Source organism: Tympanuchus pallidicinctus, unplaced genomic scaffold (assembly GCF_026119805.1).
Source record: "Tympanuchus pallidicinctus isolate F22 unplaced genomic scaffold, pur_lepc_1.0 scaffold8, whole genome shotgun sequence".
NCBI classification, from domain to species: domain Eukaryota; kingdom Metazoa; phylum Chordata; class Aves; order Galliformes; family Phasianidae; genus Tympanuchus; species Tympanuchus pallidicinctus.
The window spans coordinates 53,401,741-53,414,871 of record NW_026294802.1 but is presented as its reverse complement, the minus strand read 5'-3'; the positions used below and the strand labels follow the sequence as shown (position 1 = coordinate 53,414,871).

The 13,131-nt window shown below is 50.3% G+C and overlaps 1 long non-coding RNA gene across 1 annotated transcript; it reads right to left on the bottom strand.

Moving 5' to 3' along the window:
* Positions 1-4,572: 4,572 nt before the first annotated feature.
* On the bottom strand, positions 4,573-12,359 carry LOC128073327 (uncharacterized). Its single transcript, XR_008202681.1, has 2 exons — positions 12,198-12,359; positions 4,573-5,003 (listed from the first exon to the last, which is right to left on the bottom strand). It is a non-coding gene; the product is annotated as an uncharacterized LOC128073327 (long non-coding RNA).
* Between the last annotated feature and the right edge of the window lie 772 nt (positions 12,360-13,131).

The window sequence follows — 13,131 nt, the reverse complement described above, 5'->3', positions numbered from 1 at the left end:
CTTAGGGATCTTAGAGGTCTTTTCCAGCCTTATAATGAGTCTATGACTACTGCTCTGCTGACTTCTGCCAAGAGAGCAATTGCTGAAATCCCTGTGTGGAGGTCCTCACCAGTGGAGCAGAATTGCTTCTGCCATGAGCGCGCAGCAAGAAAGCATCCTGCACTGTACAAACTGAGGGTTAGGAGAGCAGCCTCCTTGAAAGCCTTCACGTGTTTTCATGTGAATTCCAGGCTCCTGGGCTCAGGAAAGTGTCAAACTTGCATTGGATATCGGAGCTCCATCAGCTCTGCCTATGATGTGCTGCTGTGGCTGATGCCCATGCACAATCCCCATCCAGCCCACCAACCCTAAGCATCTTTGTATGTAGGAAAGATTTTCAGATCACCTCCAAGGAGCGCTGTCTGTTTTTAGCACTCATGAACACTCTCAGCTGCAAAGAACTGAAACCTCTGGTGGTGAATGCAGCACGGGGCTGCTGGCAGCTGCTCAAAGGCTCTCACTGGAGCATGGCACAAAGGAAGTGGCTTTTCCCTGGGTCCTCACATAGCAGGAAGAGTCCAAAGTGCCACAGCAGGATGCCACCAGTCTGGGAACGCTGCGGTGGTGAGGGATGGTGCAAAGGCTGTGGGGCACAGTGGGATTTGCTCATCCACATCTTACAAACGCAAAACCTGTTTTGCATGAGCAGGCGTTGATTAAGGATTTGCAAACAACGGCCTTCCTTAACGCTTCCTTAAGCAAGTTCTGGATCAAACTGAAAATCACCATTGTTCTCACTCCATGTTTGCATCCTCGTGTGTTCCTCCTGCTTTTCCTTGGGGCTCTTAAGGCCATGGCATCCCTCCAATGCTGATAGCTTCAGACTGAGTGTGGGCTCAGATTCACGCTGCCATTCCGCAGAGCTGTCAGGGATGGAGAAACACTGAGTGAGCACTGAGAACGGCTTCAGGGCAACAGAGACAAAACAGCTTTGGAAATGCTGGAGGAGATCAAATCCTGTCCTTTGGTGAATACTAAAATCACGGTGTGAAGGAAAGCTCTTGCTTCTGACTGGGATTTGTGATTTGAGCCCTTTGGGAAACAGCCTGCTTGCACCCTCTGATCCACGCTGCACCCTGGGAGCAGCCATCAGCTGCCTGGGAGCCACCCCAAGCTTGGCTCCTGCAGTGCTGCACACTAACCTGGGAAATCCTTTGCGGTGCCCATCCCCATCACCTGAAGCACTTTGCATTTTGCTGCTCCTCACTGCACCCTATGCTGCACCCTATGCTGGGGACAGCCTGTGTCTGTCCCCTGGATTGGCCAAAGCTCAGCAAAGCTACAAGCATGGGTGGGAGGGAGCAGAGGCAGATCTGTGGGCTGGGAGCCGGAGCTGCCTGCAGGAATGAACTGGAGTTGGTGGGAGGGGGAGGAGAAATCTGGGTGTCAGCAAACAAACGAGGAGGACTGGGAGCTGAGATGTGCTCATGGTTGCACTTGGGATGTGATCAGTGTTTCCTTGTGACTTATGCAATCTGCTGGGGCCTGAGTGGTAAGGAAAAACAAAATTAAAACCAGTGGGAATGGAGCTGCTGCCTCCCCTCGTGCTGCAGGGAGCTGCCAAGGAGGGAGGAGCCTCTCTCCTGGATCCCTGCAGGCAAACCCAGGAGGGGGTTTGCTCCCCAGATTTTATAGGCAGAGCTGTGTCTGCAGCGCCTGCCCATGCTGGGCATGCTGCAGGAAGGGCAACAGGACGAGCAGGGCATCAGGGCACTGTCAGGCACATGGGCACATCCCTCCAGTGGCGATCTCTGAGTGCCACTGGTACATCTGCCTGGAGAAGGAGAGGCTCAGTCCAACTGAGCCACAAAATTGCTTTCACGCTGCTGTTTCCAGGCTTGGAGGTGTGCAGTCAGCCTTGATGCAGGCTGAGAATTTTAATTTGCTTTTTCCTTCCAGCCAGAAGAGATCAGTCACAGGCATAGATGGTGATGATGGATGCAGGCGGTGCCATCACCTCTGACTCCTCTTCCTCCTATTCCCGTTCCCTGCAGAAGATGGCCCATCTGGTCCCCTGCTCTACCACCCGTTTCTTCTCTTCGTCCCATTTCTCCTCTAGATGGTGCAGCTGCCACAAAGCACCGCTGATGCACTGGGATGCAGCCCGGACCTCGGCCCTGCAGCAGGCTGTGGGGCTGCCCTTATCTCCCAGCCACTGCTTCAAGGTCCCCTCTGATCCACAGTGGGTGCTGTGAGGTTCAGCCCTGCTCACATTAGGGTCTGTATCAGGTACCTGTGAGGCACCATCACTCTGCTGTGGAGGCAAAGCAATTTGAGAAGTGTGTCTGCTGCTGTTCCTGGTGTGTCTGTCCCATCGGAGAGCCAACCTGAAGGTAGCAGGGGGATGCACACAGATGCTCTGCTCCTCCATGGCCACCACAGCACAGATGCAGCAGCTCAGGGCACTGAGGGCTGTGTGGTGCAGTGGGAGAAGCCCCTGCTGCAGAGCTGCTTGGCTGTTTGACCCCCAGAAGTGAGGGGCATCGTGGGTCCCTTTCTCACTGCAACATCCCCATTTGTTTAGGCTGAAACCAAATAAATACAAGCTTAACGATTTGGGAGAAACAACAGGAGACTTTCCAGCTTAAAGACAGGTTTTCTCCCATTAAGTTTTGCTAGCAAATCTTTATAGCCTGTATTTTAAATAAATGTTATGGGTGCATTTGAAAACACACCATATGTTCTCCTGCAGATCTTTCTGGAGCTGTTATCACACGGCCCTCGGTTGGGTGCATCCCCCCATCAGCAGTGTTCTGCTGAATGCCCACAGGGCCGGGTCTCTGCTCAGAGGGGCTGCATGTAGGAACATCTCAGCTCCTATCTCACTGGTGCTGGAGCCTCTGCTGTGAGTTTGGTTCAGCACAGGGGACAGAATAAACTCTTACTGAAGATCAGCAGAGCTCATCAGCTAACACTGGGGGACGTGGCCCCACATCCCTGGCGTTCTTCCCTTACCAGGAGCATCCCTTGTATTTTTTTGTTTGAAAAACACTTCAAAACCCAACCGGAAGGAGAGGTGGGGAGAACGAAAAGCCCCAGGACAGCACCTTAATTCTTAATTCTCCCAGATCGCTGTAGATGGCAGTCCAGCCCCGCGCCGCGCAGCGCCCAGCCCAGCCCCACTCGCTAATGAACCTTAATGCATGCTGGCAAGGAGTCAAGGGATGAGCTCTGACTAAGTTTACAGCAGATTTTCCCTTCTGACAGATTACTGCTTCATTTGTAAGAAGAGAACTTCTCATTAAGTACATTTTTGACATTTTGTTGAGATGGGGAAAAAAAATCCACGCGTTGCCAAGCGTGCTGGAGCGCGAGCGAGGCTGAGCCTCCGCAGGTTTGGGTGCTGCTTTCAATTTTTTACCTTGGCACCCAAATCCCCTGTCATAATTATTCTGCTCCGAGCACAATTGCTGCAGGGGGGGATGCACGATTAAAACCAGCAGGATTTCGTGGTGGAGAAGCGGCCGCTCTGCGTTCCAGCAGTGCTCAGATTCCAACACTAATCCAATAAGTGTTGATTAAAGTGTATTTTCAAGGCAGAACTGAGTCTGCCCGCTGTTACTGCTGCTCTCAGTGCTGTGCTGGTCTCTGGGCTGGCTCTGCAGAACCGGATCTCGGTGCTGGGGACCCAGACACATCCCAAAGCTGGGATCTGAGGGGTCTGGCTGGCATTGCCAAACTCTCAGTTCTCCTAATCAGTATGGCAGAGGAAAGACTAATTTTGGATGCTAATAGTTCAAATTAGTTGATGGGAATCTTCAGAGTGAGGTTGTTCCCTCCCTGCTTTGTAAAAAATGACAATTTCCATGGCTGGCAGAGGATGGAGAACAGTCCTTTTGGAAAACACTTCTACACATGCAAACCTTTCTGTCCCCTGGGCTTCTTTCAAGATGCAGAGCGAGGCTGTTATCAGAAGCTCCTGGACATTTTCATTGATCCACTCCATACTCTTAGAGAGAGAAAGTATGAAAAGCATTGCATGAGGTATTTTAATTGCAAAAAATGTTGCCAGCACCTTGCAACAGGCAAACGCCTCACAACAAACACAGCATTTCACTCATTTTCCCTCAGAAAACAGTTTGTTTTTTTCTCGTTAAGCCAAGTGCTAAAACAGTCCGTTCTTCAGGGGATGGGATGCATGATGTGGGCTGGGACAGGTAACGTGGGATACGGAATGGGATGGGAAAGGTGACATGGGATATGTGAATGGGAGGTGTGACACGGGGTGGAAGAGGTTGCATTGGCCACAGGGAATGGGCACCTTGTTTCTCCCACAGGTCTGCTCCATTTTAGCAAAGTTGATGAAATCCTTCTGCCTCCCTTAGTAAATGACAAGAAAATCAAATTGTGATGTCTTTTATCCATGACGGCTTGAAGTGCTGCTGCTGACTTGTTTCAGGGAAGGAATCTTGCAGACAGAGACAATCCTATTGACATTTCACCTTGAAAGATGGTGAGAGGGCTGAGTGCCAAAGGCACACGCAAGAATCTGCTGTAAGCCATGGATTTCCCAGACCCGGTCACCTCCTCACCTGCCAACACAGTGTTGTCATGATACAGATCAGGGTGTGTGTGGGAGATACAGAGCATTTGGGGGTTTTTGCAGTGAGGGAGGGATGCTCCATGCAGCCTGGCTCCCAGCACCCCCTGTTCCATTGCATTTGCTGGGATGGTGGGAGAAGTTATTCTGAAAGACTGCCGTGACTTTCACAGTGCAGATCTGCCAAATGGTGCCTTGAGAAAAGAGAGGGAGCGCGCTGTGATGCTGCATGCATTGCTGCAGGGATACATCTGATGCTGCATTTCACAGCAGGGGGAGAGGCAGCTTTGAGCTCGGACCCCACAAGTGCCCACGCTGCCACTGATGCCCTGTGCCATCAGACGTTCCCTTTCATGGTGGTGCCTGCTCTCAAATGGATTCGGCTGTTGTGTGCGAACCGCTTCTACCAGGTTTACCATTTCTGCTATTTGGACACAAAGCAAAACAAAATAATTAAAATAAAATCCCATTCCCAGTCAGAGTGTAGCTCAGGTCAGGTTTATGCAGGAATTATTTCCATTCTCTTTTCACAGCTTTTATTTCAGGGTCAGTTCCCCTCTACAACGCGCCCATACTGGGGACAGGAGCAGAAGCACCACGATGCTCTTCTCCCATTTTTGCTCCCTATTAACTCTTCCATTTGTCTCAGCAGCTGCATGCATGAGATCCCCTCACCCAGGCAGGCTGTGGAGGACGCTGCCATTCCCCAGACCTACAGAACCCCAAGGGAGGAGATGGGGACATTGAATCTCAGCAGAACACGTGGCAGCAAGAGGCTGAATGAATGCAGGAGAACCCTACGACCCTTCGGGGTCCTTTGGGCTGCCTGGTGCCCAATCCCCAAAATGCTTCAAGGGAGCCTTTACCAAGAGATTTAGGGGTGATTTAGATTGGATATAAGGAAAAAGTTTGTCATGATAAAGTTGGTGGATGCCCCATCCTTGGAGGCACCCAAGGCCTGAGCGCCCTGATGGAGACGTAGGCATCATTGCAGGGAATTGGACCAGATGACCACTAAAGATCCCTTCCTATTCAAACAGTGCAGTGATTCTGTGATTAGAGCCACCTGCAGCCCTAAGGACACCACAGCTCATTAAGAGACACTGAGGAACTTGGTCCAAACTCCAATGGCATTGCAATAGTTTTATGGAGAGTTAGCTCAGTTTTTCTCCCCGCCCTCTTGTGCCAGGATGATGTGCCATCATGAGACGCCACAAAATCATTTCCATAAGACTTAAAAAAAGAAAAAAAAAAAAAAAAAAAGCTTTTGTTCATCACTGTGCTTTGTGCCAATAGCCCATGCTCTTTAAAGAGAGAGCGTGGCCAGGGCTGTTCCCACTTCCATCTTGCAGAATAAAGGATCTCTTTGCACTCTGGTAATAACCTCTTTCATCTGACGCCCTCAAAGTGCTTTTGGACATAAATTAATTAAGCCTCACAACACCCTGTTGAGTTCAAACTCACTCAAGGGTTTTCATCATGCGTTCAAACAATCCGTCGCATCTTCACGTTGGCAGTCTATGGCAGCCCAAGGGTCACATCCAGCTGGGGTGGGAGCAGGCTCTGCTCCGCTGTTTGTCCCATGTCCCTGCTCCTGCCCAGGGCTCAGGTGGCCCTCAGGGTTAATGGCCCTTCTATGGAGCCTCGTCACAAAGCATCTCACAGCCCTGAGAGCACCCACACACTGCTGTTCAGCCTCACCCCGCCTGTCAGCAAGTACTGAGGTACCCCTGGATGTGGGATACCTCATCCAGGTATATTTTTTTTTCCATATTTTGTCATTTTGGGATGTATGATCCTCCATATGCCCCTTTGGCATTACCAAGGCTGCGTCCAGCAGGGCCCCATCTGATGCAGAGAGACTCCTTCTGATCTCAGTTATCCCACTGCAGGTTCCCAACTGGAGACGCTTCCAAAAGGCAGCTCAGGGGCTGAACCCAGATTGTGGGGATCTGCCCTTTGCAGGTGCCCCCCTGCTACATCTCTTCTTCTTCTTTCCATATCCTATATATTTTAGAGGCATGTTTTAGTGGGCATGGTGGTGACAGGTCAGCAGTTGGGCTCGATGATCTCAGTAGTCTTTTCCAACCTTAATGGTTGTATGATTCCATATGAGGAAAAAAGAGAGCAGACTGGATCAGCTAAAGCATGCAGGAAAAACCCCAGCAGAGGGGCTGCAGGAAGCGAGGATGTGGGGCTGTGCCACACGATCTCTCCTCTCCTCCTCCAGTGCTTTCACTAGGTTTTGTTTTTTTGTCTCCCCTGACTGAGGAAAAATGCTTTTCAGAAGGGGAATGCGCAACGACAAATAACTGAAGGTGGTAATTAACGGCACAGCCAAGCACCGTGTAAAATAAAAGGAATACTAAAGGAAAAGTGCCACTTGCAGTTGTGTGATTTAATTAGGTCTGCTTTTTTGCATAGGCAGGCAGAGCCCACAGGCACGGGACTTTCTGGTGCTGCTAAAAATACGAGGGAGGTGGCAGAAGGCTCTGCAGTCATTTCCCAAGGAAAACTGCACAACTGCCAAACATTAAAAGGCAGAAATTAGCAAAAGGCCCTTTTTCATGATTCCCCCCCCCCGAGAACAGAAGAGCTTCTTGAAGCAGAAACCTTCAATAATTAAAAGCAAAAAGAGAAAAAATAAGAACTGTTGGTATGGAAAGTATATGAAAACAGATCGTTGCTCTGAGCTGCCACCTGCGCCCATTGCACCGCTGCTGGTTGGAACCTCCCTGGCAAAGAGGCCACCAAGGGCAGGGCAGAGCCTGGCCAGGGTGAGAGGGGTCTTTTGGTGACCACAGCTCCAATGGGAGCACCGTGGACGCTATAAATCCTTCCCCTCCTCAGAGGAGGGAGCGCACACATAAATATGTAGATTCAGGCTCCAGTCCTCATGACTTATTCACCAGCAGCATCATATTGTTTCTAACTTCGGAGCAGTTCCTGGAAACTGTACGTTCTTCAAATTAAAAAAAGATAGATGGCTGTGCTGGAGGAGCCCTAATGCTATCAAGAAAATGCTCCGCTTGCTGAGCTCGGGGTGCTCCGTGCCATCAGCACTGCCCTCCCCCAAAGCCCCACTGCAAGCAAAGAGCAGAAATCTGCTCCCAGAGGGTGGGAGTGGATGGGCTGATGGGCGAGCGCTGCCTGCCGGCTCTGTGGCCATTTCCTGCTAAATGAGCAGCCCTGAGAAAGCTTAACTACAGCAATTGTTGTACATAAAAAATATCATGCTTAATAGACTCCATCAAGTAAGTATTGTCCTAAATGGTTGGGAGCAAGGAGGGGTGGAGGCAGCAGCGATGCGGACGTGCCATTTGCAGAGAAATTATGCCTTGTCGGGATTTGTTGGAGAGCTCAAATTGCTGTTAATAAAACCTGCTTTTGCTGGTGCAAGGGAAATTGGTTTTTGCCGAGTCTGGAGGGATCCAAGCAGAATATCCTGGGTACCATTTCCTGCACAGCAGGGATGAGCGCTCCTCTATTCTCACATCACTCCTGTTAGCAGCACTGGGATGGTTCTCTGCCATTGAGGGGTGCAGAAGGGAGAGGCCTCTTCTGGATTAACCCCTACTGACATAACCCCTTATAATGTACATTTACGTGTTGTAAACTTTGCTCCATCCATCAGGAAAACCCTTCATCCACAGCCCCCATTGAGCCCATTCTGCCCTACTCTCCTCATCGTCTGCCTGCTCTACGGCTGCGCTGCTTTCACCTGCCACCACCCCATGTTTCAGAGCACAAATAAAGCAGCCAGCCCGTAATTCCTTTGCTGCGCTTGTCTTATTTCCCTTGCCTAACTGCACGCCTGGTGCATTCAGAGGAGCGGGTGCTACAGAAAATGCTGCAATTTGATTTGGGAGTCATTCTGCACAGAGGAACCGCCGAGGAGGAGATGGCTGGCATCAATAAATTACGACACATTGGGAATTTCACAGCTCTTCGTAGAGCATCACGCAGTGTGGGGCGGGCATCACTCACCCCCAGCCTGTCTGCAGCGGGCATGGAGACACCCGAGATGGGGAATTAATATTTATTCAGTTTGTTTGCCTAAGAGGCAAACATTTGCCTGATGTATTCTTGGCAAATGGAGGACATTCATTACCGGGTACCAGCACACTGGAGTGCCTGTAATCCACTCCACGCCTCGGTGAGTCCCTGCTCTCATATCTGCTAATCCAATGTTTGGAAGACAGCCTGCACCAGGAGCATCGTGCAGCCAGAGGCAGAGATTCTAGATGATGCCCTGGCATAGGATGCTCTGTGCCGGCAATGGGCACCCACCTTCGCAGCTTGTACCAGGGGTTTGGGGCCCCCAGCGCCCAATGCATCACCCTCCCACAGTGGCAGAGATCAGGAGGTGGCTAGAAAATTTCAGAGCAGACAAATATTCCCCTTCCCATCCCCTCCTCACGCAGATTGAAACAGAGATTGAAGTCACTCTGCAGAGCTGAGCTGCCCTCACCACCGCTGCCAGCATAGCAATGACTGGGAGAGATAATTAGTCGAGCATCTCCAACCTTGAGAATTAATTGAACCCCTCCAACCTAACAATTAACCGAGCCCCTCCAGTGCCGATAATTACTTAAACCCCTCCAACCCTAATAATTAACCTAGCCCTTCCAACCCCGTGCTTAAGGCCAGCATGCCCCAATGCAGCGTCTTTGCATGGAGGGCACAGGGAGGCTTTGGCCTCTGCCCCACAAGGATCTCCCTGCACCAGCTCCTTCCAGACAGCCCCCAAACAGCTGTACATTTGGGATGGGATGAGAGCATCCCTCCTGCAGCCGGAGCAATATCGGCCAGGTGCCCAGGAGGTGGTGGGGCATTTTGCTCTGTGCCTATTCCTGTTTGGCTAGAGCCAGCAGCATCTTCATTTCCTGCTCTCCCAGGCTTTCCTGGGGCTGCCGTCCCCTCTCAACCTGCAAGGGCTTTCAGCATTTTGCTTCACTTTTTATGGCTTTGATCCCATAACGTGCTGTTATGCAACAAGACAGGCTTTTTCCCGTCATTTCCTTGGCTTCAGCCAGGCCTTTTGCTGTAATAGGCACAGCCCTGCCTTGAAATATTAACAAGTTTTACCTTAATTACCTTTTGGGATTCTCAAGACTCTCTTCATTTCCCTTCTCACTCTCTAATTCCAGCAACAAGCAGAGGGGCTGACCTCCCCTCCCACCATGGACCATCCTCAAAGGGGTGGCACCATATTTTTTGGGGGTACTTCTTTCCTCACAATAAATCATTTTCCCTCAGAAATTTAGTTGCAAAAAAGACTGTTTTCCTGGTGTTTTGGACAAATTGCCCTCGTTTCATGCTCCTGGCCCAAGAGGTTCTTTATCCTGTGATGCTGCACACAGTGTGGGGATGGGGCTGGGGTCCCAAGCTTGTGGGGCTGTGCCCAGGACCCTGCTGGTGTTGCAGGCAGTGGGAGCAGCTGCCTCAGCCTGCTTTGACTCAGAAAAATGCACAGATCAATACGTTCAGCATTAGATTTTTCCTTTGCTCTGTGCCTTACATGACTTCCTCAATAGGAGCTTCTGTCAGGGTGATGTAAGCCTGCCCGGGAACAACAGCACTGAGAGCTACAAACAGCTGTGCTCAGAAGGACCCAATCTGCAAGGGGAGAGGACAGAGAAACCCCAATCCCCCAAATCCCTCCAGGAACAACAGCATCACCACGGTTTGCAACACACTGCAATCAGACCACCAGAACACAGCCATGAATCAAACATCCCCCTGCAGCTCCTGAACAATTGTGTCCCAAAGCCATGGGGTGGGAAGTCAGGAAGGATTCCTCTTAGATCAAGGTAACTTTTGTTGGAGGAAAAGACATCAGGGCCAGGTGATGTGCTGGGGATATGCATAGGGTCCATCAGCCTCAAGGGTCTCCATTGGCCCCATTGGACAAAGAACCCCCAAAGCAGTTCAAACATCAACTGCCAGGTCTGGGGAGAGGTAACAGCCATCACTGCTGCACCTCTTCCCCATCTCTCCAGCTTCAAAGCTGCTTTTTCCCTGGCAAGTTTTGCAGCGAACAAATGGGCAGCATCTGAGAGCATGCTGCCTGCATGCTTCATTAATTACTCAAGTTATAGGGCTATTACAGCCAAGAAATTTCATTATTAAAAAGAAATCTCCACAGACACTTCAAATGCGTCAACCTTTTCAATAGCTGACACTGGGTCATAATTAAACGTAAAAAGTATGGGCCAGAAGGGGACAAAAAATGGCAGATTTCCTGAATATGGCTAATGGAAACATTATTAACATTAGGAAATTGCATACGAGAAATCACTGGCTCCTGGCCCGGTTTAAATATGCATAAGGCTCCTGACGTGTGCCGATGGTGATTAATTGCGTTAACAAAAAATAAATTAAATTCATCAGGCCACCTTTAACAGCTATATCTGTGTGGGGATCACAGGCTGATAGGGTCTTTGGTGCCCTTCATCATGCCATGTCCCTCCTCTGCCCCCCGGCTCTGGTGATGCCATCACTGTGCTGCCCTCGGCCCCAGGCTGGTGGGTTTGTCACCACTTTGCTCCTCTTTTCTTCCACCTCTTGCATTTTTACATTCTTGCTCTATGAATGTCGCCGTGCATCCATCTGGCGTCAGGCCTATTCTCCACCTAATATTTCTCAATAATTTATTATCAGTGGTTCAATCCTCGTGGGAGCTCCCTCCGCATTAGCAGCCTGTTGTTCAGTCCGGTCATGTCCTGAGCTGGAAGCACTTCCAGCCCTTTGATTTGTTTGTGTTTTATGCTTTTGTTGGGAGAGCAGTCAAAGATATGATTTTTTTCCCCTCTCTTGAAATTGATTTATCTCGGTTGTTCCCTTTATTCTCTCCAATTGAACCATAACTTCCTGGCTCCTCTCGTCCTCCCTCGATAGCAGCCCTGTTGCATATGGATGCAGAGGGATGCTGACAGGGAGAGGAGCACAGGCACATATGCTGGCTCTGCCTCTGGGGACTGTGCTCAGGTGTCACCCAGCTGTCACCTGGCCCCCAGCTTCCCCCATCTCCAATGTTGCTGCACCTCCTTGCCTGCCTTGCTGATGGATGCAGCCTCTCTCACTCTTTCCAACCCAAATTTAATTTCAGAAACCTCAGAAAGGAGCTTCAGATTGGAGCTCCCGATGGTTAGGGCGAGCTTATACGTGCCTCTGCAAAGAGACTTTTCTTTTGAGACAAACACATCACTGCCATTGCTGCAGTTGGGCCGAGGTAGGACCTCAGTGCTCACCTCACTTTTCCCAATTCCAGATGGAGTTAGGATGATTTGCAATGATGATCTTAGTGGCCTCTTCCACACTTCATGATTCTGTGATTACCACAACAGAGCTAAGCAGCGATGCTGCCAAGTGTTTCTGCAAGACCTAATTAAAACCAGTCATGGAGAATGACATTAATCAGTATTACTACCCTAGGAGGAATTAAGGTGGACACATTCTCTGTCCTGTTCACCTTACAGCTTTGAATCCTACTTGCTTTAAGCAGGGTAACATAATGGCAGGTGCCATCACAGCAAAGCCTGTGGCTACAACAAATGAGGACAAGTCCAAATGCAGCAGCCACAGATGCAGAAGCCAAGAAAGAAAATTTGCTTACCTTTAAAAAGTATTAAGGAGGCAGAGATCAGCAGCGAGATACCCTCACCTCCACTGCTAACCCTTAAATGAGGTCTGGGCAGGGGTGGATCCTGGCTCCAGCCCTTCTGGTCACTCAGGGCATTGAATACACCTGAGCTGCCCTGGGTTGGCCCTGCCTTCCCACCAGGTGCTCAATCACTTCTTCAAGCCCTGCCTTTCCATTTCCACTACATTGCCTTTCTACCTGCCCTCCATTCCCTGCCCACTCCTATTTACCTTCCCACTCCAAAAAGGGCCATTTCCAGGCTCCAAGAAGGAGAATTGTTCACCCCCATACAAAAGCAGAGCCAAAACTGTGGGGTGGTCTTTGACAGTTCCAACCCACAGCTGCTGACACACCGTGGTTATCAAATGGAGAAGCAGCACAGGCACAGAATGGACGGTGCACCAGCAGGGGATGCAGTGCCATCCCTGGTTTGTCACACACTCTGTCACGCTGGTGTTGGTGCAGAGGCCACAGGGAGGGGGAAATGAAAAAGCAGCCAAAAGAACTCAGAAAAACTTCCTCTCGTGGGGCAGCAACTCACCCCTTGTGCCTCTGCGCCCCAGGGATGCGTGCGCCAACCGAGCAGCTCAAACCAGAAACAGGGGCAGCTGGCTGGAGATTTCCGTATGAAATATTGAGATCCTGAGACCTTCCAAGTGGAAGGCAGAGCTGATGCGGCTCCTGAATAAATCATTGGAGCTGACACATGTGCTTCCTCACCGTGACGTCTTCGAGGGGAGAGTGCATGTGTGCGTGGGGACTGGGAAAGAGGAAAAATAAAGCAATAAAACAAAATAGAGGGCACTTGTTCCCCTAAGAGCTTTTGTTAGGGAAATAATTAGCTCATCTCAGCCTCCCGTAATGTGTCAGCCTAAATCTGTTGGCTCGTTTGTCTCTCATCAGCTTC